Here is a 23,752-nt window from a genome sequence, read left to right on the forward strand (position 1 = left end):
TAGTTGTCACTGAAATATAACTTAAAAAAAAAGATAAAGACTAAAAATGCTAAGACTTAAAGAAAAACAAATGTGTGTGTGTGTGTGGTTTTGGTTTTTGAGTTTTTTGTGGAATCAAAATGGACTATGAAATGTATGCACTTAGGACAAAATTGTTACAGGGGACTGTGTCAGACCTGAAAGCAAAGACTTCAAATCATGAATCTGTAAAATAGCCAAACTCCTTGTTCACCTCAGGTTGCCCCCAGGCTGGGAGAGAACTACCTAGCTATCTCTCCTACCTATAATTGCTTCCAGGCTCCCGCATCGGTGAGCATTCCCTGCCTGCACCCAGAGTTCATGCTGAAGTCCTTGGGGATGCACGAAGCCTCTCTCATCTCAAGTCCCTTTTTGTTTCGTAGTTGCCATGAGAAGAGGAACAGTTCTTTCACCCTGACAGCTGGATGACGGGTGCAACAAGACACCTGGGGCATACACATGACAAGTGGCCCAGGCACATCTGTACAATATATCACCTTTCTCACTTCTTTTTTTTTTTCAGGTAGGAAGTTGATGATTTTTTCTCAGATATACAACTCTGTTTGAAATAGCCTTTCTGACTGTAACATTATAAGCATGTGTCAGGGTCACATGTATCCCATAATACTAATAATTCATTTATTTAGTACACAGATAAGTATTTTCTTCCATTTTTTCCCTCTCCAGAAAATTATTCTATCTTCCTGTTAAATTTTAACAATTTTGCCCTGCTAGAATTATAGACAGATGCAGAAGAATCTTAATTGATAACTTTCTTTCTGCATTTTGTTCTTTTTTTCTCTACATCTTTATATTTGTCTTTAAAAATATATCTTTTTCTCACTGAGAACTGTAATTATTTTAATATACCTTTAAATAGTATTTCTGTAAATATAAAGTGACCATCAACTGTAAACAATTGAAAGGTTAATCCAAGTTTTAAAAAGCTTATGAGGTTTCCTAAGTTCTGACTTTCTTAATTTAGGCCTTGCTGAAAAAATAATGTTATACAATGGAGCACTAGGACATAATTACATTTTCTGCTCTGCATTCCACAGGACTTAGCTCTTGACACCCATAGTCACACACATGCTACAAATCAAAATAAGATTTTTATTTATTACATTTCTGTTGAGTCTTTCACCTGAAATTGTTTAAAATTAATTTATAAACACAAATTTATTGCCCACAGAAAAGCATTCCTTGAAAGTAGAAGGCTGTTGCAACTCAAAATATTCTAAAACCAAACACATATTTTTAAAAGACACATATTTGCATGTGCATGTGCGTACACGCATACACGACCAACATATGTATAAATAAATGAGGAAATTTAATTTGGACTTATGAGGCATTCATGCTTACAACAACATGACTTCTGTGTGCTTTCTGTGTCTTAAGCTTTTAAGGTATATTCAAGTCATATTTTCATGGCTTTCTACATACATAAACAGCAATTTTCTATCCTTTATCAATCACAGAGTTTTCAGTTTCAGGACTCCGAGACTTGCAAAAAACTTCAACACTGACAAAATTGCTCTAGGATCTCAAGAATTAGCATATTTTCAGAGAGAAATAGAAATAGATGAGACCAAATCTGTACATGGGAAGAAGATACTTCTCATTATATAAACCTTCACAAGCTTTGACCTACTCTGTGATAAGGAACTTGAGGACTGGGCATAAGTGGTGACTGGGTTATGCTCTAGCATCTACCTTTTTTCTGTGACTCTAAACTTCTCTGACGTTTTCTTTCTTCTGACCCCCCACCAATGCCTGTCAGGCTGGCTTTACTTTCTCACTCTTTGGTTGCCTTTGATGTAACAGCATGGTATGATGTAGACTAATTCTACATATTTTCTGTGAACTGAAATAGTCTGGCACTCAGCTGTCCTGAATGATTTTCAGCCTTTTGCTATGCATGTCAGTATCATGAAGTTTAGCATGAACAGCATGCATGCATGGTTCTACCTATTTTGATAGTTCCGAATTTATGCTTTGATTAGTCCATACTTTTTATTACTATATAATAAACAGTATATGCTGTTCACTTGGATATCCTTATTTGCTAACAGAAGTAGAACTTGAAGTCATTGAAGGGCTTCTCTTACCAGCCCATCATTAAAACTGTTTTTTCAGAAAGAACAATTTGGGACAGACAAAAGAATGCACAGTGAATTTTAGGAGTTGCTCAAGAGAACAGGGGTAAAAGGCCACACAGAACAGAGAAGAATAGGTGAAAGCTAAGGGTTCAGGTTAAATAATACTGTTGCAGGCAAGAGTGATCAAGTGCCTGACCAAGCTTAGCAGTCTCCCAGACTTCTGTGGTGAAGACTGGCTGTTACTGGAGGTAGCGGTACACAAGGAGTGAGATGAGCTGTAATCTCCTTCAGTCACCTGTTATTCTCCTGCTGCAATGACTGTTTAAGCAAGGTTGTCTGAAAGAAAGTGCAAAAGCAAGCCAAAGGAATTCAGCCTTCTGCATCCACTAGAAATGTTTCATCCTCTCTCCAATTACTCCTCTTGCTTTCCCAGTTTTTAAAGGTAGAGGTATGTGAAGTATTAATCACTTTACATAGAAACTGAATTAACTTACATATTTGTGTATTTCAGATAAGAATCAAGTCCAAAATATTCAATGTTGGGAGCCAATTAAGGCTTTAATTAGGAATAAAACAGGAAAGGAATAAGGGAATCACATATTATTGGTATTTTCAAAGCTCAAAGTTACATTTGCAGGGAGGTCTTTGTTCTACATTAGAGAAAAAGAACTATGCTGAAACATTTCTCTCACAGTAGGAGCCTTTTGTCAATTTGCTGAAGAAATTATGCTAAAAACTACACAAAGGCAAGTTTTTCTTACTCTTCCACTTGTCTGAAAAACAGAACTAGACAGAATTAGATAAAATGAAAGGAAACTTTCACCTGAGAAAATCACTGCCTTCCATTAAGGACTTCGTCAATGCACATTTTAGCAGATTAAAAAAAAAATTCTGTTAGCCAGCGGGACAAAGAGACTACATACTAATTATTCCTTTTGATCTTCACTTGCAGGAAGACATCTGACAACTGTCAGAGATAAAGCTTACAATTAGGCAGCTTTTTTAAATAATTAAGTACAGGAACTGAAGCTTTCCCTAGACTTGACTTTTCTTTTTTTTCTACCTCCGGCTGTATTATTGCCAAGCCAGCTGAGAAGTCATATCCAGTCATTTTCTCCCATTGCCTACACACAATCAAATTGAAAGTCTGTGAATGAAACTGCAGTTGACCTCAGTCACTACGGTGACAGTTACCACCATGTTAGGTAGTCATTTGGTAGAAATTAATAATCAGTGACCCTTCTAATGACTCACTAAAGGAAAGTCACTACTTTGCATTTACTTCTGAAAATGACATAATCTGTCTATTTAACCATTAAAATCTCTCCTGATGATTCTTACAACTTAAAAAATACCCCAAATATCAACAGCAAAAGCTTAAAGGAAAAAAACAAAGGACCAAGATGACCTTGAGAAGGCTTTTTATTGTTCAGTTAATCCCAGCACAAAAAAGCACAGTTCTACCTGCATTCAATCTGTTTTGCATACAGGCGGCATCTAATAAAACATTTAGCTTTTATCTTAATAATACAAACAAGCTAACAAGCACTAGAAGTTAAGTAATGCCTGTTTCAAGAGCTGTCTTAATGATATAAAGAGGACTTACGGAGGAAAGTCTAGAGAATGCTATCACAGTGATTTGTTACGCTGAAGAGCACTTCTAACACTGACCTTTGCTAGTGTTCCCCAAACTTACTGATGTCAACAGAAATCAGGAATGATTGGATATCACCAAACCTAATTCTCTTCCAAAATTTTTGACTATCTGGAATAGCACTCTTGTTTTAAAGATGTGGATTTAAAATAAAAATATTATTTCTAGAAATAGGTATAATAGTATACATGCCTTAAAAATATATTATTTTTTAATATTCATGATGTGCTCTTCTTATACAGAAGTCTAATTAAATGAAATATTCAGGTACCTCCAGATGCTTATGTTAATCATAAGAAGAAAAAAGAAAACAGAAATAAACCATGAATCTCTTGGAAGTTGCCTATTGTGTAATCTTGAAAGCAAAAATAGGGTGTATTTAACAAGAATTTACTTTGTGAATTATTGAAATAGATGGTCAGTAATGGGAATGTCAAGAATCATCAACAGTATGCAGTTATTTGAACTAACTTGCTGTAAAGGGTTATCACTTTTTTCTTCTTCCTTTCCTTAAACAGTTTTATGCAGCTCAACTTTGCAAACCCATGATTCTAATCAACTCTAGTACTTCCACAGAAGCCTTATGCAAAAATGGGCTCAATCCAAAACTAACTGAAATAATTGAACATTTTGGCCTATTTCAAAAGTTTTGGACCAGGTCCCATAAATATTATCTTAGTTTGATAATTTTGTAATATAACAAGAAATCCTTTAAAAGGCTTTAAGATTGAGTGTTATGCTTACAGAGGAACCAACATGTATGAAACAATTTTTTCCAGATCAATATCCAGGAAAGCATGATAGTAAACTGGCAATCAGGAATATTAATAAATCTCATTATAATTGTGTGCACTATTTATTCCAGTGTTGGTTTTATGGTGGATTTGTGGTTGTTTTTTTTTCTTTGGGTGAAGAGTTTGATTGGTTGTTTGCCTACTGTTTTGAGAAGGATTGCAAAATCTTGACTTTTGTTGAAGTTACTTTAGCTCAAGTGATTTATAAACCATGCTGTTTAGCTGTACTTCCTCCCCGAGTTTGATTGTTACAACAACAAGAAGTTGTTTCCAAGTAACAAAATTACTTTTCTTGCTCATATAATGAATTCTGAATATGGTACAAGTCCTCTACTTCTGTACTGAGGAAAGATACTTGTATACATTTGAGAAAAAAAGATTAAAAATGTCTAGTTAATTCCATGGTAGCAGACCCAACTGTCTACTTCAAAGGGAACCCTACTTTTCACTTGCAAGGATCACTGCTATTTGGATACCTAATCCTTACTGTAACAAAATGATAATAATTGTTTTATGAGAAGGAGACATATCTGATTTCTTTCTTGAAGCTCAATTTCTCAGAAAACACCCCCAAAATAGTGCTAATGTTCTGCATCTCCAAAAATAAAATGTTTTATGACACTTTTTCTGTGCACAGGCACAAATGATACTGATCCCCTCATACCTCGGCTTTCTTCTTCCCAAAATAGGGTGGCCTTATCTATACCAATAATTAGGAATAATCCCTTCCTCACAATGATACATCACCTGAGAAAATACTGTCACTGGCTGAAACCTTGCTAGAAAGCAGGTCAACAGTCACACATCACTTTTTAAGCCTGTGCCACAGTATGTAGTAAGTTCATTAGTACAGACATGAGCAAATGGATGGTCACACTCAAAAGAGTTGTCAACAGCTCGATGTTTGAGTGGAGACCAGTGATGAGCAGCGTTCCTCAGGGGTCGGTACTGGGACTGTTTAACATCTTTGTTGGCGACATGGACAGCGGGATTGAGTGCACCTTCAGCAAGTTTACCAATGACACCAAGCTGTGTGGTGTGGTTGACATGCTGGAGGGAAGAGATGCCATCCAGAAGGACCCTGACAGGCTTGAGAGGTGCGCCTGTGCGAACCTCATGAAGTTCAACAAGGCCAAGTGCAAGGTCCTGCACTTGTGTCAGGGCAATCCCAAGCACAAATACAGCCTGGGTGGAGAATGGATTGAGAGCAGCCCTGTGGAGAAGGACTTGGGGGTATTAGTGGATGAAAAACTGAGTATAAGCCAGCAATGTGCGATCATAGTCCAGAAAGCCAATCGCATCCTGGGCTGCATCAAAAGAAGTGTGGCCAGCAGGTCGAGGGAGGTGATTCTCCCCCTCTACCCTGCTCTCGTGAGACCCTACCTGGAGAAGTGCATCCAGCTCTGGGGCCCCTAACATAAGAAAGACATGGACCCACTCAAGTGGGTCCAGAGGAGGGCCGTGAAGATGATCAGAGGGCTGGAGCACCTCCCCTATAAGGGCAGGCTGAGAGAGTTGGGTTTGTTCAGCCTGGAGAAAAGAAGGCTCCAGGGAGACCTTATGGAGGCCTTCCAGTACCTGAAGGCAGCCTACAAGAAAGCTGAAGAGAGACTTTTTACAAGGGCATGTAGTGTAGGACAAGGGGTAATGGCTTTGAACTCAAAGAGGGTAGATTTAGATTAGATGTAAGGAAGAAGTTCTTCACTGTGAGGGAGGTGAAGCACTGGAACAGGTTGCCCAGAGAAGCTGTAGATGCCCCATCCCTGGAAGTGTTCAAAGCCAGGTTGGATGGGGCTTTGAGCAACCTGGTCTAGTGGAAGGTGTCCCTGCCCATGGCAGGGGGGCTGGAACTAGATGATCTTTAAGGTCCCTTCCAACCCAAATCATTCTAGGATTCTATGATTCTATGAAATCAGCCATGTTTCAATAACTGAATTTTATCAGTGAATTACATGAATTGTACACAATGATACATTACCCAACTGAATGCTCCAGCCCTCTGATTCTTTCTTTTTTTGCTTGTCCTAGTGATTCAGAATTTTCAGGGATCTCAAAAAATCCCAGAGATCTTTTAAAAGTTATTTTCTCCCTAGAAAAACCCCTGAGGGAAAGGAATCATGTGAACTGTCGTGCCTTCCCCACTGTACCCTGTGCACTCTTCCTTGAAGGTTATATTTCAAGGTCAAAAATTTTTCAGCACTCCTGTGGTACATATTTTTCCTTGATTTATGCAAAAAAATACCACGTATATTATCACCACTGCTATTCTCCTTCATGTTCTTGGGAGGCGGGAAGGAAAGAAAAGAAGTCAATCAGCGGCTTCTGTTCTTAAGCAGCTCACAGGCTTTAGTTCAATAACTTGAATCACTTAATACTTTTGAAGAGGTTTCCAATTTTTTTCTCATGGACTTTGAAGAGAAGACATGTAGTCTCCTTGCAACTGGAACAAAAAATAAAGTTTTCTTTTACAAGCTTAGCTTCATCAGTTTAACCATCCTTTGAAATAGCCAGATTCTGTGCCCCAGAAAAAAAAATTTTAAATTCCACAGTAGAGGTAAAAAATATTGGATATTGTGTAACTTGCAGTGATTTTTCTCCCAAGCACATCTTTAATTGCTTAAGAAGCATTATTAATTGCTATTACAAACTGTTCAGCAATCCTAACAGCTTATTGATGAAATGTTATCTTCTTGAGGCTCTAGACCTTCTTTTCATTTACCGTGTTATCTCTATGGTTCATTCATTATAATATTAATATTATGCCAACCTAATCAAATAATTTGTGCCTTTTCCAAATTACTCTCTTCCCCTATACAAACAAAACATGGATCAGCCATCACCTTATGTCTTTCAGAACACTGCAACACAGGTTTGTGCATTTGTTCCTATCCCAAACTTAAAATTCATTAATATGCCACAGTACTTCTTTCAAGCTTTATTTATTTTGCTTTGTACATTGTGTTAGGGAATGTTCAGCTTGTGCAACCCCTTCTCAAGGCTGTCCACCTGCCTGTGTACCTTAACAACTTCATATAGTTCCGTATGTGAGTACTGGCTGTGTTCAGATATCCTTTTTCATGGTTGATGGCACTACAAAGTACTACTGGTAGTAAAACTAGAATGGGTCCCAACAAGATGCTGTTCGGTTGAACTGAAGGTAAAACTGTGTCTCTAATTCCTAAGAAGAGCCACAGTACAAAAAGACCATGCTAAACTCCTTTGTACTTCTGGTTTTGTTCTTTTCCTCACTCTTCATTGAACCTTTTTTTCATACATTTTACCTGCACATTGATTAAAGCTTTGCTTCAGTAAAACACACCTACTGTAGCAAAGTATCTACATCTGATAGACTCCATCCAAAAATCTATATGGTAGTTAGAAATACTTCCACTACCTTTAGCGCTCAGTCTTTAGAATATTTTACTTGCAGTTAGGGTGTATGAAGTTTAGCTTGAATTATGCAAAATACCATAAAAGAACATGACAAAAAAAGCACAGAAAATAATCAAAACCAAAATGTTTTAAGCAAAGCAAAGATTTGTCATTAACCAGCAGAAAGCTAGGATGAGCAGATACGTACTGTGTGAAAAGCAAATTTGTGACCGATTAGCATATTCACATCACAATGAAAAAGTATGAGATGTTTGTAATTTATATAACACACATACTTTAATAGTAAAAAGATGAAGAAATAGCTTCACAGTTAATGGAAAAAGTAAAAATCCTTCAGATTTAAGACAAGAATTGAAGTTTGGAGACAGAAAGTTTATTCTGATTGTTTAAATTGCATATATTAGCAACATTATTGCTCTTGTTCAACTCTGAGATAAGCTCCCTGGAGCAGTGTGATCTAGCAAGTAGGGAGGGGAAAGGACTGATACCAACTAACAAAAGTACTGATTTGTTAAAAGAATGGCATGAAAATTGTCATGCAAACTATTGTTTTTTCAAATTAAATCTGAATCTTTAAAAGTTGAGAGTAGGGACAAAAAAGTAGGATTTAAGCCCTAATGATGACTTCTGAATATCTGACACCTTGCAGTGGCACCTTTGAACCTCCAAAATTGCTAAAAAATATAATTGACAAGCCTAAAATAATGGGACAAACTTATCTCCCTGACAAATTATACACTGTTACCAGTTCCTTACTCATCACCTGTCCAGTTCTTTTAGGTATAAGTTAAAAAAAAAAGAAAAGAAAAATGCTCAAAGTACCTTTGAAGCTATTAAAAATAAATAACCACCTTTTGGTATTGGCATGTTCAGCTAGCAAAGAATGTTCTTGGCCAAAAACATCCAAGCCAAAATAAAAACTTGAACAATAAAGGAAGTAAATATGCTATGCTATAATGTAACAGCCAAGTTGTGGGGCCTTTTACCCTATCATCCTTCCATCTTCACCTCTTTCACTGCTTATCCAATAAACAACAAAAGATAAAATACAATGAAGGATCTGTGGTTTATGTTGGAAGTTGCCAAACTTCATGGAAATTCAGAAGAAACAACACATGTCTAGAAAGGATATCTACTTTTTTTTATAAAATGAATGTTTTTGCATTTGAGAGGTATTCATCCCTCGTGTATTAAAAAGATAAGCATTTATTATCTGGTTAATAAAAAGCAAAGCCGACAACTTCAGGGGCTTTCAAAATAATTGCACGTGAATTTGATCGGCAGAATGTTATTAACACTGCAAGATGAAAAACAAACAGAATGGAAACTTGCAGTGTTTGGAGACACCATTATATTCCATTTTTGAAGAACAGAAGCAAACAAATCTTTGTTTAAGATTCTGGTCATGCTCAGCTCACCAATATTACGTTAGAAAATTTTTAATTCTCTGCAAATACACAGGATAATGGATGTCTCCTAGAGGAATATGAGGTTATAGAGCTCCACACTTGAATCATCCATTTCATTTGGTTTTGATAGAATTTCATATATGGGATTCTCACCTAACACAGGGAGCTTTGCTAATTGTCTGAGACTATAGGCAAAAGATTTGATACTTTTGCATGTGTATGTTTCAGTTAGTTCTGTTTCCTCCTCTCACAAAACACCTGCAGGAAAATTATGACTCCTTCAGGCAGTTGTTATTTGAAACCGTTCAAAGATTTCTCTGGTCTGAAAGCTTATGCTGAACATTTACAGATGCTAGGTGATATCCAAGTGGTGGTCAGTAATTGTGATTGAAGATGTATGGCTTTCACGGCAATCTACCGTGATCACCAATTTCCTAATTGGTGATCAAGAAAAATGAAAGGCAGATTTTGGTATAAGCAATTCAAGATTTGGTCACCATCAATATACAACAAAGATATAGTGAAAGTTCATGTTGTTATAATGCAGTTTCGATCAGGAAAAGCAAGCATAAAAAAGGAGTACTGCTGAAATAGATGAGTGAGTGAAATACTACATTTCAATAAATATTTGCCAATAACTCTCTTGCCATATTTCTCAGTTTTATGCATTAATAATGTTCTGATCTGTATGACCTCATTGTTATAAGGATAATAATGTTCTAAAGCTGGTCTACACTCCATAAATTTTGCACACTTGTAAAGACCAATGTATTCTTCCACTCCTCTTTAAGCTGTGTACTTCCTCATTCATGCTTGCAATTAGGCTACATAGTTGTAGACTGAGACTCCTATCAAAGGTAGAAGAAAGGCTATATGAAAATATGCTTTTGTTGAAATTTCCTGAAACTGATTTTTTTGTGTGCATGTAACAGAGACTGAAATACGCTTGATTTCCTTCAAACTCCCCCTCCTCTTTCACAAACCATCACCCTTTTCAAGGTTTCTCTTAGACAGACTGTGTCCATGTCTAAAGCTGTAAGACTGACCTGGAGTTAGGCTCCCATCTATTTCTGAAACCTTTTGTAATTCTGCAGCAAACTGCACTACAGAATAAAACACCATCTGGGTTTTGAGACAATGAGAGATGCAAACAATTTGAAATCTTCAGTCCAGATTCTTCAACTGATTTGGGAAAGCTTCTTTCTGTATCCAATGATTGATCAGTAAATGGGCATTATATAATGATCAACTGAAAGAAACCATTTCAGGAATGACACACAATTACTCACAGTGCTTGAAATAGAAAGAAAAAGAAGTATAGGCTTTCAGGGTTTTGCTGGTCAACTTTAAAACAAAGAATAATAGACTGTGGTCCATAATAATAGGGCATAAGGGATAATAAGAAAAGGGGGAAGCCATAAATGAGAAGATAGAGGCACAAACCTGACTGACAAATGATAAGCAGGGCAGTAAGGAGAACCAAACCTGGTCAGTCACACTAATTGATGAAGGTACAGAGAATGCGGGAATGCTTATTTCTGTATTACCTGATCTAGGACATTGCCAAACAGGATACTAAGGAGAAGGTAGAAGCCATAAACAAAATATATAGTGACACAAACTTGTCAGACAAACATAAAGGAGACAATGACCAGAAACAAACCTGATCAGTCACGTTAACTGATCAGCTATCAAGAAACTGCAGGCAAACCAAGAGCTTGCAGCTGATAAGGATGGAAACCTGAGGATCCAAGGTGTTGCCAGAGACCTTGGAGCTATGGAAACTGATGGGGAATGTGCAGGAAAGTGGGATCACAGAGGAACAAAGTGGGAATAGACAGACAGGGGTATGAAACAGGTTGGTCACTTCTAAAATGGAGCTGGTCAGTACACTTGTCTGACAGACCTGCTCCTGATCACCACAGTGCATCCTGTCTTCATGTTAAATCCCTTCTTGACTACCTCTGTGTAATCCCACTCTCTGTCCTGGGGGAAGCAGGGGGCAAGCAGCTGGAGTCAGGCCGGAGGTGTAGGCTGGGAACTGGCCAGGGGTGTTGGATGGACAGAGGGATCAGGCCGGTACTCAAGGGATCCACTAAAGTTTGTGCATGTGTGAATTGAGTGTTGACTGTGTGCTGTCAGTAGTGAGCTTCAGTCTCTACCGGCCAAAGAGGAGGAGTGGACTTGGCTGTCTGTGCTTATGTTTTATGTCAGTCCTGCATGAAGGTGATGTTGGAGGCAGCACCATGTCAGAGTCACAGCTGGCTGTGTCACAGTCCTGTGCATGCATCTGTGTGTGTCTGTGTGTGTCCTTTTCAGTATCAAGCTCAGAATAGGCTTCTTGTTATTCTCCCTCTTCACCGATTTCTTTTTATGAGTTATTTATCATTAAGTTATCTGACAGCTCACACAGATTTGAAACAGTAAAGACAACTTATTAATAAATTTCTTAAATTATCAGAGTTCTCTCAGTCACCCCATTGGAATAGGCTATCTCTGCTTGCATAATTGCTAACTTGAAGCAGAGAGAGAACTGACAAAATCATCAAATACTTCCACCCACATTGGATATCCAACTTGATTTCCCCAGGCTTAAAAAGTCAGAAATTCAGAGCAAACTGATTAATCATGAGACGTTAAGATTTTCCTCACCATGGCCAGGAAGGTTAGCAATTATTCAATTCGCAACTTATCAATAGCTTATTTTTCTTCTCATTACCATTCCCTGCTTCCTATTTGAATGTCACACATGCTTTCATTTTTATTACCAAAGAACAGCATCATATTGAAATGGAAGAACCAGCACAGCCTGTTAGAAGTTAGGTACTGTCTACTTGCAGTTTTACAAAATATGACTGAAATTTCCCCACCATACTATCTTATTAGGAATTCAGGAGATCCTGTTAGGGCTGTAAGAGTGTTGTGTCACTGGTATTCTTCAGAACAAGACATAGCTCAGCTACCTTAACTTGTAATCTACAGAATCTAACTGAAAATACAAATATAAAATATAATACATTTTTACAGTTTGAAATTTGCCAATCCAATCACTGAAATGCAAAGTTAGAATAACCTTTTTTTTTTTTTTTTAAACATGAAACTTGAAAAGGGGGAAAGGGTAAAATAAAGACCTATCTTTTCACTAAGCTTAGAAAAGCAAGTAAAAAGTGCTACTTGTTAGGTTTGGATCCTTTCAGTCATTTAAAAAAAAAAAGTATTGGAAAACTGATGGCAAAATTGAATTAAAAAATTGTATTCCTGCCTAATACATCCAAGTTCTATCATCTAGTGAGAGACTGTGGGATGGGATAGTGAGAAAAAAGGATTTCTCCTCTGCCTCACAGAAGCACCTTGAAAGTGATTGGAAAACATTATATATAGCTCTAGAAACATTTCTACTGCGTTCCACAGCTACTGCCGATATCTCTTGACTTTTCCTTCCTGAAATTTAAGACTGGGAAAAAATCCAACCAATGTACAACATGAACATTGGAAGTTCAGAAAGGAAATAATGAAGTATGATATGATCACAATGTTCCAAACAAGCATGTAAAAAATACATATCAAGATTAAATATTCAAATGCTTCTTTTCTAAGCATAGGTGTAAAAAAACCCGCCAAAAATTAAAAAATGGAGAGTGTGACATAGATTCCTGCTTTTAAAGTAAGATATTGGCATATGATACTGCTTATACAAGCACCTCAGATACTTGGTGAAAGGAAAACTGTGTCACACATTAAAAAAATTACATTGAAGTAAAATAGATGGAAAATGGACTTATGCAGAAAAAAACCAACCCAAACATGGGTGAATGCATCTTTTATATAAAACTGTACCAGAGAATTTCTATTGAATTAAATTTTAAACCATAAGGAAAAATAATATTTATTCTTGTCACTTGTCATGTGACAAGTAGGGGAAGAACAATTTAGAAATAATGGAAGGGAGGGTGGAGAAGCTATTAATAAATCATCCAATATCAATTTTTTTAAGTGTCAAAGAGCCAAATAGAGTCACACCAGACACAGTAAGTGAATGTCAGACAATATTAAGAAAGGAATGGAAAACACCACTATTCCACTGACTCATTCTGAAGTGCATTCACCTTCAATGCTCTTCCATATGCAGAGATGCAAAAAAGACTTCAAATTCACACGAGATTCAGATACCTCAAAACCAGAATAAAGTTCCACTTTAAATACTCAAATTACCTGATACATAGACTATGCTGGCAGATATGAAAAGACAAATATGAGACCCATATCCTCCTGGAGAGCTGACTGACAGTCAGAAGAACACCCTGGCATCTACAGTGTTACTAGGTGCCTATATTTATACCCAATCCCATCCATCATGCCAATAAAGCTGTGAAAACAGTAGGTAAGGAATGAGTATCCATAGCTTCTCCAAGATAAGATATGGGCATTAGCAGACAGCAGATTTAAGGACAGATAGTAACCAATGCATTGTCACACCTCGTGTGCCTGTGTGCATGCATGTAGCTCATCTGGCTGCTGACTGGGATGCCTCCAAGTACACACCAGCTGTCCTCCTCTCACCTCCATCGGATGCTCACTCTTCAAATGTGAGTGGCACAGCTACTGCTGGTTATAGGTTAGAAGACTGAAGGGTACTTCTCAAGGAAAGAAAGAAATTTGAGCTTAGAATATTGATTGCACTACCTTTGCATTTCCTACTGGGGACGCTTCTGGGTAGAAAAAATCGAAGTGAGAATTTACAGGATTGACGACTTTTTGTAAATTAACAAACAAGTACAGAACACTGAAGTTATCTCTGTCAACCAGAAATATAAATAATCAACTTCCTCTAGTGTATTAATGCATGAATGAAAAGGCACTGCAGCTGTTCAGGGATGAGCCGTCTAATTCCCAAGGTCACTAGATGATTTAAATGTGAAGTTTCAATTTTCAAATGCAGCTCAGGAGCCTGACTGGACAAATCAATGGGGAATTCACTTTTTGGTCACTCTTCTATTATCTTTAAAATGGGACCTAGGATATTTTTGAAGCATCTGTTGATGTAAGAATGTGGAAATTAAAAACACTGATCTTCTCAGAAATACTGACACCTAACTAGCACTGCGTCATTGATAGGGAAGGAAAGGTAATCAAATCTATCAAATCTACATCATTACAAAGCATTTCCTGGAAGCCTTAAGCTGAACAGTGATCCTGATGATGCTATTCTCTGCATCTGAGTCTACTTCTTTATCTACTATGCTGAAAAAAGGTTTTGCTGACAGACATTTTAAAGATGAAAACATTGGACAACATCTAAAATTTTCACCATACAGGAAAGTTCGTGGCCTCGAGCAGTAAAACAGGTCGGATGAACTGCAATAATAACCTTGCAAATCAATAAATCTTTTAGGTAGAGTATTTAGCAACTTTGACCTACACTGAGTGATGCACAAAATATTTTTTTTCTTTTCTGTTACAAATGAATCATTCTGGAATCCCATTAAGGTTATGTTGCTGTACAGAAAGCAACTATGGCACTAAATTATTAGTCGTCAGGGTCTAAACAAATGTGATGAATTGCAACATAGATTTTGACTTCTGATAAGATTTCACTTTATACAAATTCCCTGAAAGCAATATATACTTCTCTTTATTGATGGAATTTGTTTGCTCTTTTCTAATGAAACAAGCTTGCTCTGTCCTTACACTAAAAAGCAGTTGAAGAGCAACAGTAATATTATTGTAATATTGCTGCCAACAAAGTCATAATAAGCACATACCTGAAAAGCCACTATAAATAACTGTGGACATCACACCTGTTGCACAGACACTGAGAGCAAATACTGCCTTTGAATTCTGGTGACTTTTTCTTTTTTTTTTCTTTCTTTTTTTTTTTTTTCAGAACTACATATATGCAAATTATATTCTTTCATTCCCATCTGAAGTATATTCAGGCATAGAAGTCAATGGTGTTGACAAATCCAATCTTCTGAAAGGCTTCAAGTTGTTTTGGTGGAGAATTATTTTCCAGTTGTATATTACTAGCAAACAAGTACCAGACAGAATGAAAGACATATGGACCTGACTTCTCCCTATTGTATTATTCAGGGTGCTTTTCATGAGGGCTTATTTAGTTCCAGATCTTATTGATTCATGTATTTTGAAGTATTACAAGTTCAGCCTCTAACAGCTCACTCCAACTTTGAAGTGCAGTTCTAAGCACTGGCCTATTGAATGATACATAGAAGACCAAAGACAGACAGAAATGCCAGTGACCCCGACACCATGTTTAGGAGGTGAGTCAGAAGACCTGCAGTGTCTTTTCAGACAAAAAAAGAATTTAAACATCCCTCATGGGAAGAGATCTTGGAAGCAGCAGCGTTTTTCACCTAAACCTTAAAACCTGAATTACTTGGAGGACTGGCATCCCAAAGAAAGATCACTTATGCATTTTATATTAGGTTGTTATAAAAAACCCAGTAATGTCAAGAACTCAAGACTTCACCTCAACTCCCAGTTTTAGGTGACTACTGAAATGAGTAAAGCCCAGTATTACACATATTCTTGCTTTTTGTTTACTTTTTATCTCCATATCACTTTTCTTCTGCTCTACATGGAAGCAGAACCTTGAATAAAAGGGGTGCAAGATGCCTCTATCCCCAAATGACTCTAAAATTGGTGGGAAGGATACTCAGCCATCCACACGGTGGAAAGGGCAGGAGACCTTAGATATGCTTGTGCTGCAAGTTTTCAATTAACTAAGCTTAGGTCACTCATGCAGATTTTCTGGATCACCATTCTTTAGTTTGAAATGTTCATCTTATACCATGTAGTTTTCTAAAATACATGACACGTGTAAACTAGAATGTGTAACAAATATATTTATCTGTTGAATTTAGCCTCTCTTTTTGTTCTCCTGAAGCAACTATACAGCTAGCATATGCAACCCTCAAATTTGTTTTATATTTGAAATTGCTTCATAAGGTTCTCTGTTTTCCATTGTTTTAAAGACATGCACAGGTTATAAGAGTTTCTGAACAGTGCAAGTGGAAGTTTGTCATGTGGTATTACTCCTATTCCCTAAATGAGTGACAACAAAACCCAAATGTTTTACCTGAATATTATTTCCCAATGTTTTACATAGAACGGCAGTACTCTGTCCAATGAATCATGATACACAAGTACTAGACACAGGATAGGATCATAGGTAACACAAGTTATTTTCAGTTAGGGTACATATCCATGGATGATTTACTTGCACAGCTGTACATCTGAATTACACTTTAATACTTTAACAGTGTTTCTTCTGTATCTCCCCTTGGTCTTTTAACACTGGAAAAAACATAGTATGCAGGTTAATATACTATGCTTATATTTTCTCTACATTCTTATCAAGGTATGTAGTAGCATAGATACTTGAATTCATTATCACGGAGGCACAAATTGATTGTATCATCCTAGGAAGACAATTTTTAGTTCGCATAAAAATGTCAAGGAGTAAAAATTGTCAAGAAATAAACATTGCATCACCGTGACACAAAAAACATGGTTTGAAATTAGTATGGAAATACTGAGCATCTGGTTTAAATGAGACGTAGCTGAACATATAATACTTCTTGCAATTAACTTAAGAAGAGGGTTGAATTAATAGTGATAGATGGACACATTACTTCAGCAAAATAAAGGCACATTAGCTTAAACAAAAAGCATGGTCTTTTGTTTTTCTTAATAGAACTAAAATATCAAGGGAGAAAAAATCAAAATTCAAATTCACCTGAATGCACCATTTGATACTTAATGAAGTTTAAAGCTTGAGGAAGTTAATGTGTGAAGATACTGACGTGAGGAAGTTAATACTGTGCTTCAACAATGCCATTTCCAGCACTGGGAGATACTTTTCTGTTTTTTTAGACATACTGTACCAATAAGGTCATGGTCATAGGTATCGAAAGGAATTTTCATCAATTTGGCAGCATAGGACAGGTAAAAATTATTTCCATATTTAGTGTATTTCCTTGTTCTCCGTCTATGGCAGCTATCATTCATGGCATCTCAGATATGGATAATTGGAATAAGCTTCCAGACTGACAAAATCCATGGACCATCATTGACTGTGTAAATGAGTATTTATAGGAGATGTTTGAAAATTACTTTTGATTTTCTAACATTGATCAGAGACTTCAAAAATACACGTGGAACTTCTGTAACACTGCCACTATTTCTGACTGGCCCCTCCTCTAAGCAAGACTTTAATGAATACTGAAGTTGCAGCTTTTTCTATAAAACAAAAAAAACCCAAAAAACCCGAAACTAAAGGGGAACAGATGCCTGAGAATGTCTGCAGTCAGTGAAAAAAAAAAGTAAAACATCAGGTAACCTAAAAGAAAACTATTAGCCAATTTATTAGAAGTAGACAGTTGTTGCTATTAGCAACAGATGAACATAAACTTCCTTCCACAATTAATTTACAATAGAGTTGTCATAAACAAGTAGACACTCTAAGAGAAGAGTTAATGGTGTGTTATGTACAACGTATGTTAAAAATAAACTCACTAAAATAATTTCTAAATGATATTTTAGGAGAAGATAAATTTTCAAAATATGTATTTGACAAACTTCACCTTAAAAATCAAAGATTTTCTACATACTTTAACAACTCATTCCCAAGCAGTTATCAGTTTAAATCTTTGTGACTGCACCTTATATTCTGATCTGTTGCAATAACATTCCACCCTGAGATCATCCTTTATCCACAGAGAACTACTCCCTGCCCCCACTAACGCATCATCATAATTTAATTTCCTACTTCCTTATTGGTTTTTTTTCGTAATTTCTATAAGAACTCTTGGAGATAACGTGTCTAAAACAGGGTAAAACAAGGCATAGGTACAAGGTTGATTTAGCTAGAATCTGTCCCAAGATTATTCAACATAAGACAGAGGGTGTCATTTCCTACAGAGAAACACTTTATAATCATTTATTTCCATCCCTTTTAAGTATGACTTAATACAGTGAGGGCCTACACTCTGAAGACTAGAAAATCCCTATTTGCCCACGTTTACCTCTGGGAATTACTAAATGAGCAATTTATGTTTCTAATGACTCGTAACAGCTTTCATAAAAATTAGTCAAAACCAAGAGAAACCTGCAAACATATCTTGCCTATATTGCATGTAAGTATGTAAGTGATACCATGATTTGAAAGAATTACATGGAAAGAGAAGTGTGCACATAGGAGGGGCAAAGAGGGAGAAAGAAAAAGCATCAGAAAAAACAGTAGAAGGGTTGAATGAATGGCCTTCATTAATAACCAAGAAGAAAATAGCAATGAAACATCAAAGGATATATTGCTTGCATGAAGACCAGAAGTGGTCACATTAGTAACTCACCAGCAGAAGACCCTCTGCTTTATTAACAGGAAGATAATAATATATTTATTTCTTTTCCTGTTAGGCCTGAGATACCTAAAAAGAGGAAACACAATGAGTGCAGACTTGTTAAAATGTATCAATAATGAAGTAAACAAAATTTTGATGCAAAAAGATAAGACCCTAATAATTGTTAAGTTTTAGTGAGCATCTTCCCCTTCTGTAAGATCTCACACAGACTTTTATTACACTGATTTCCTACAAATCAAAACTGATGTTTGACATCTTGGTTCATTTTAGAAGGCTGGGAAAGATGCTCACTTTTTATCTTCCCTTAATCTGGAATAGGCCTGGACAGAGGCAGAATAAAATTAATCACCAGAACTTTCCAATTGAGCAAGTTCTATGGAAAAATATAGGTCATCACATAGCCTTACGGGGGAAAAAAAAAAAAAAAAGCGCTTCAGTTCTATTCAGCTACAAACCGATAGATTAAGCAAATAATTATTTATGAGATTACACTCTTTACAGTATACTATACACATAAACTTTTACACAGAAACAATTGTAAAGTTGTTATAGGAAAACAGAATTCTAATTACTATATCAGAAAAAAAATTGCATATCTTCTGGAAAGGCAACAGCATGATTGAAAACAAAATAAGGCTACACTGTGAAACCAATACTGTGTTATTTCATCTTTCCGTGTGTATACTGGCTTAAAAAATGTCTCCATTCATACTTCCACTTCTTCTTAATAGGATTAGTCTAACTACAGTGTGTTTGGTGGTGCTGTGCAATCCTTCTAACTCAAAATCACTCTGCAATACAATCTCTTCTTCCTGACATTACATCATTTATTGCATCAACCAAAGACGAGAGAGCTGTTTTATTAATTTTCAGCACTGAAGGTTCAAAAGTTCATTTCTAATTTTAGCATGATAAAATTTTCATGTTCTGCTCATCAGAGACTGAGGGTCGTACAGAGGACAGGAAACGAATAATGGAATAATGGAAATACATGTTATTTATGACAGATGTACGTCATACTTTTTTTCTTCTTTTTTTCCCTGTAATCCAAAAGATCTCTCTTTAGCTAGAAAAAGATTAAAAGTTTCTTTTAAATAAAATCTGCTTAGGAAGTAATGTGCACTGCAAAGTGCAAAGGAACAGGTTTCAGGCTAAGGGGAAAGAATCCATACTCTTCCTACAACCTCAAAATATAGTACAAGAGATTTACAAAATCTAGAAATTTTAAAATTTGTTTAATCCCTGGTTCAACACAGAATAAATTACCTGTCAGACAGTTACTTTGTTTAGGTTAGCTAATTGGTTTGTCCCTAAAGAACAAATTCTGAGCTGCACGTGAGAGCTGATGCACAGGCTGTCTCCTTCATCGGGTGATTATATAAAGTGTGATTTTTTCAAATCCAGTAATGGGAGATTAGGAGCGGATGAGGCAGAGAATTTTCTGCCTCAGCATTTCATAAGGCTTTTGTATGCACAGGCATAACCAAGAATGGAACTGGGGGAAGAGAAACACAGCCAAGCTCCAAACATAGCATTCCTCCAAACTACTTAAATATTTGCTGAGATATACATACAAATCAGTTAGAGAAAACAGAAGAATCCACTGGCCAGGGATATTTACCTTTATGTAAACTATGTGTTTACTATAGAAAGATATAGTAAAACTATCTATTTACTATTGCCATGCAGAACTGCTCATTCATACTCTCATCCTGAAGGTGTCCTGCTGTCATGTGGGCACATGCTACAGATGTAAAGAGACTGGCCACTGCAGGGGGTACCTGATACCCCTTCTGCTAGTGTAGCAGCTGCCCATTTGGTTCTCCCTCTCCCTTTGACCTCCTAATCCCCAGACCTGCTGAAGATTTCTGTTACTTCAGCTATACTAAATTAGCTCAGGCCACCCTCCGAGTGGGTGGAAACTCCTACCGTGTGGACAGGAATAAGCAACCTAGAGAAATTAAATTGTCAAATGTGTGGTAAAAATATATCTAATAATTTTCCCTGTATCACCATGCTTAGACACTGTCACACTGATAGTATGACAAAGAAGTTTAAAAAAAAAGTCAGCAGGGAAGGAAACAGACTTGCTCAATCCGCTTATTTTCAGAAGTTTTAAATCCTATTCAAACTTGAGGAAAAAAAGGGTTGGAGTAAAGAGTAACCATAAGTATGGTAGATTGTGCCCCGTTGTCCTTAAAATCTATGCTCAGTGGATTTCTTGCACAGGCCTTTCTGTATTTTTTCTATCCTTTGTGCAGGCACTTTTTTCTAACCACAGACAAATCTTAAAATTTCTTTAACCATCACCTGCCATTCATGATAGGCACATCATCTTTAGCTGCTCATTCAGCCTCATGATTATTTTCTAATTGGTTTTCCCCTTGCTGCTTCACTGTCAAAATATTCTAACAGCTCTTTAACTGCTGTTTAATAACTAACAACAGCTTCACATATTTTAAAGAACAGAGAAAGATTATCTATTGTTTTGCTTCCTTAAAGATTTAGCACAGTGAATAGTCATTACTAAAGCTAATGAATAACATCAGAAGTAGTTGGCTGCATTTCTCCAGTCCCTCCCAACTCCTGAGATTCTCATAAAATAATCTGTAATTGCACTGCAAAAATAGGAGCAGCGATCTGTTGTATCTTTCAAAAGACAAATGCATACTCTTGCTATGAAAAGTCACACCACAACAGTAGGTCTATCAACATTGCCTCAAAACTATTTCAAAGAAAATAATAAACCATCACAAGAGTCCTGGCAATTTCACATTCACTTTAATAGCTCCTGATGCCTTTTTAATTTGCATTCTCTCAAAATGCAATTACAGAATGTCATAACTGAGGTTTTCTTGCAGAACTAAAGCAACAACCCCATCATCGTGTGGAAAAAAATGAAGCTATTTAAGAATGGGAGAAAAATGTCTTTGTCTCACACATCAAAAATAATGGCAGCATAGAGCATCGTTCATGCAGCATTGTCTCTAAGCAGATACATTCCCTCAGCTGCAACTTTCCAACTACAAGCTGTAGTCTTTATCCTTCCAGCAATAGGAATTACTTTACATTTCAATTAGAGGTCTGAAAAAAACTCTCAAGAATTGACTTTCCTTTCTCTTTAAGAAAGGTGACAAGAGTCACAGCCTATGAGCTAGTGAGACATCATACAACTCTGAGAACCCTCCAACATAAAATTAGGTTACCAAAGTCAATTGGAGATGTTGACTAAGCAAAAACATGCTTGCTGTTTTGTCCTTACTGTTAATAAAAGAACACATTAAAAGTATCACAGTTCATTTTGAATCCACTACAAAAAAGAAAAAATCACATTACAGAATACCCAAAGAAACATCACATATGTTGCATGCTGTAAGAAATATGTCACCCCATCTAATTGCTATGCAATTATAGATAACTATCTCTGATGTTCTCTCCACACTTCATTTGTAGTGCTGCTGAAGAAATCAGGAAATGTTGAATTAAATACACCCTCTGAGAATCAGGAAACAGTCACAGCAGGCATCTCAGGCATAGTTTTGGGATGGTCAAACTGTGTTGGTTTTTTCATTTGTCACATCAGTGCCAACAGAAATTGATAAAAAAAATCTTAACAACCAGTTGAGTCATGAACTTTGCAGACACTGTTGCAACATCAAGACACTTTATTCTGAGCCTGGTGATGCAACAGTGATTCTTGAGCATTTCATTACTGAATACTATTTATTCACAGGATAGTACTCATGCTGTACATGCATGTAATTGAATTTATTTTTTAAAAACTGTTGCAAAAAATATGTTTTCTTTAGAGGTAGGAGCCATCAAGAGATTTCTGGCTGATGAACCACATCCCGACCTTTCAATGAACTTGTTAGGATAAGCAATCACTCTTTATTTTCTTTCTCCTTGGAACATCTGTGATTCATAACTTCTTTTCTTGTTGCTCCTGAGCAATGCAAAATAAAGTTATAAGCAGAGCTCTCCCAAGCTTTCCAGAAGCATCTTAAAATATAGAAAGAAAAATTAGAAACATTTCCCTTTTGATGTGATTGTGCTTTTCAAAAGCACAAATATAATTAGTAGCGTCTATGCATTTTCAAGTAATCACAGATTGTAGATTAAATAGAATCATGGAATCATAGAATGGTTTGAGCTGAAAGGGACCTTTAAAGGTCATCTAGTCCAAAGCCCCTGCAATGAGCCGGGACATCTTCAACTAGATCACGTTGCTCAAAGCCCCATCCAACTTGACTTTGAATGTTTCCATGGATGGGGCATCTACCACCTCTCTGGGCAACCAGTTCCAGTGTTTCACCACCCTCATCGTAAAAAATTTCTTTGTCATATCTAGTCTGAATCTACCCTCTTTTAGTTTAAAATGATTACCCCTTGTCCTATCGCTACAGGCCCTACTAAAAAGTCTGACCCCATCTTTCTTATAAGCCCCCTTTAAGTATTGAAAGGCTGCAATAAAATCTTTTTGGAGCTTTCTCTTCTCCAGGCTAAACAACCTCAAGAAAGGTCATTATATGCAGTTGTGGAAGATGTAGTCATTAAACTAGTAATATGCACCATAAGACTTTAATCACCAATATATTGATATTTTGGTGAACACTTTTTAGAACAATGTGCTCTGTACCCCAAAGACCTATTGGTATGAGATGACACACACAAAAAGGAATACGGGAAAGAAGACATCATCCAAACATGTTCCTTATTACACCTAACTTGTGTGTTTATAATTACTACATGTGTATTTTAAATTACTGCTGTAAAAGGAATGATAGGGTATTTCAACGTGTGGTATTCAGATAAAAGCAGAAGACTGGGCTTTCTGTAGTTGCCTCATACTGCAAACACTTTAAAAAAGACTGTATTTAAAACATAATATAATACCTGAAAATAAATATATTTATAGAATTTGACAGGCTTTGAGAGTAGGGCAGGGTAGGAAAGTTTTCACACCTATTAATGTTGCTTATTCTAGTAGAGACTACAGTGC

Source organism: Haliaeetus leucocephalus, unplaced genomic scaffold (assembly GCF_000737465.1).
Source record: "Haliaeetus leucocephalus isolate CR32 unplaced genomic scaffold, Haliaeetus_leucocephalus-4.0 Scaffold439, whole genome shotgun sequence".
NCBI lineage: Eukaryota > Metazoa > Chordata > Aves > Accipitriformes > Accipitridae > Haliaeetus > Haliaeetus leucocephalus.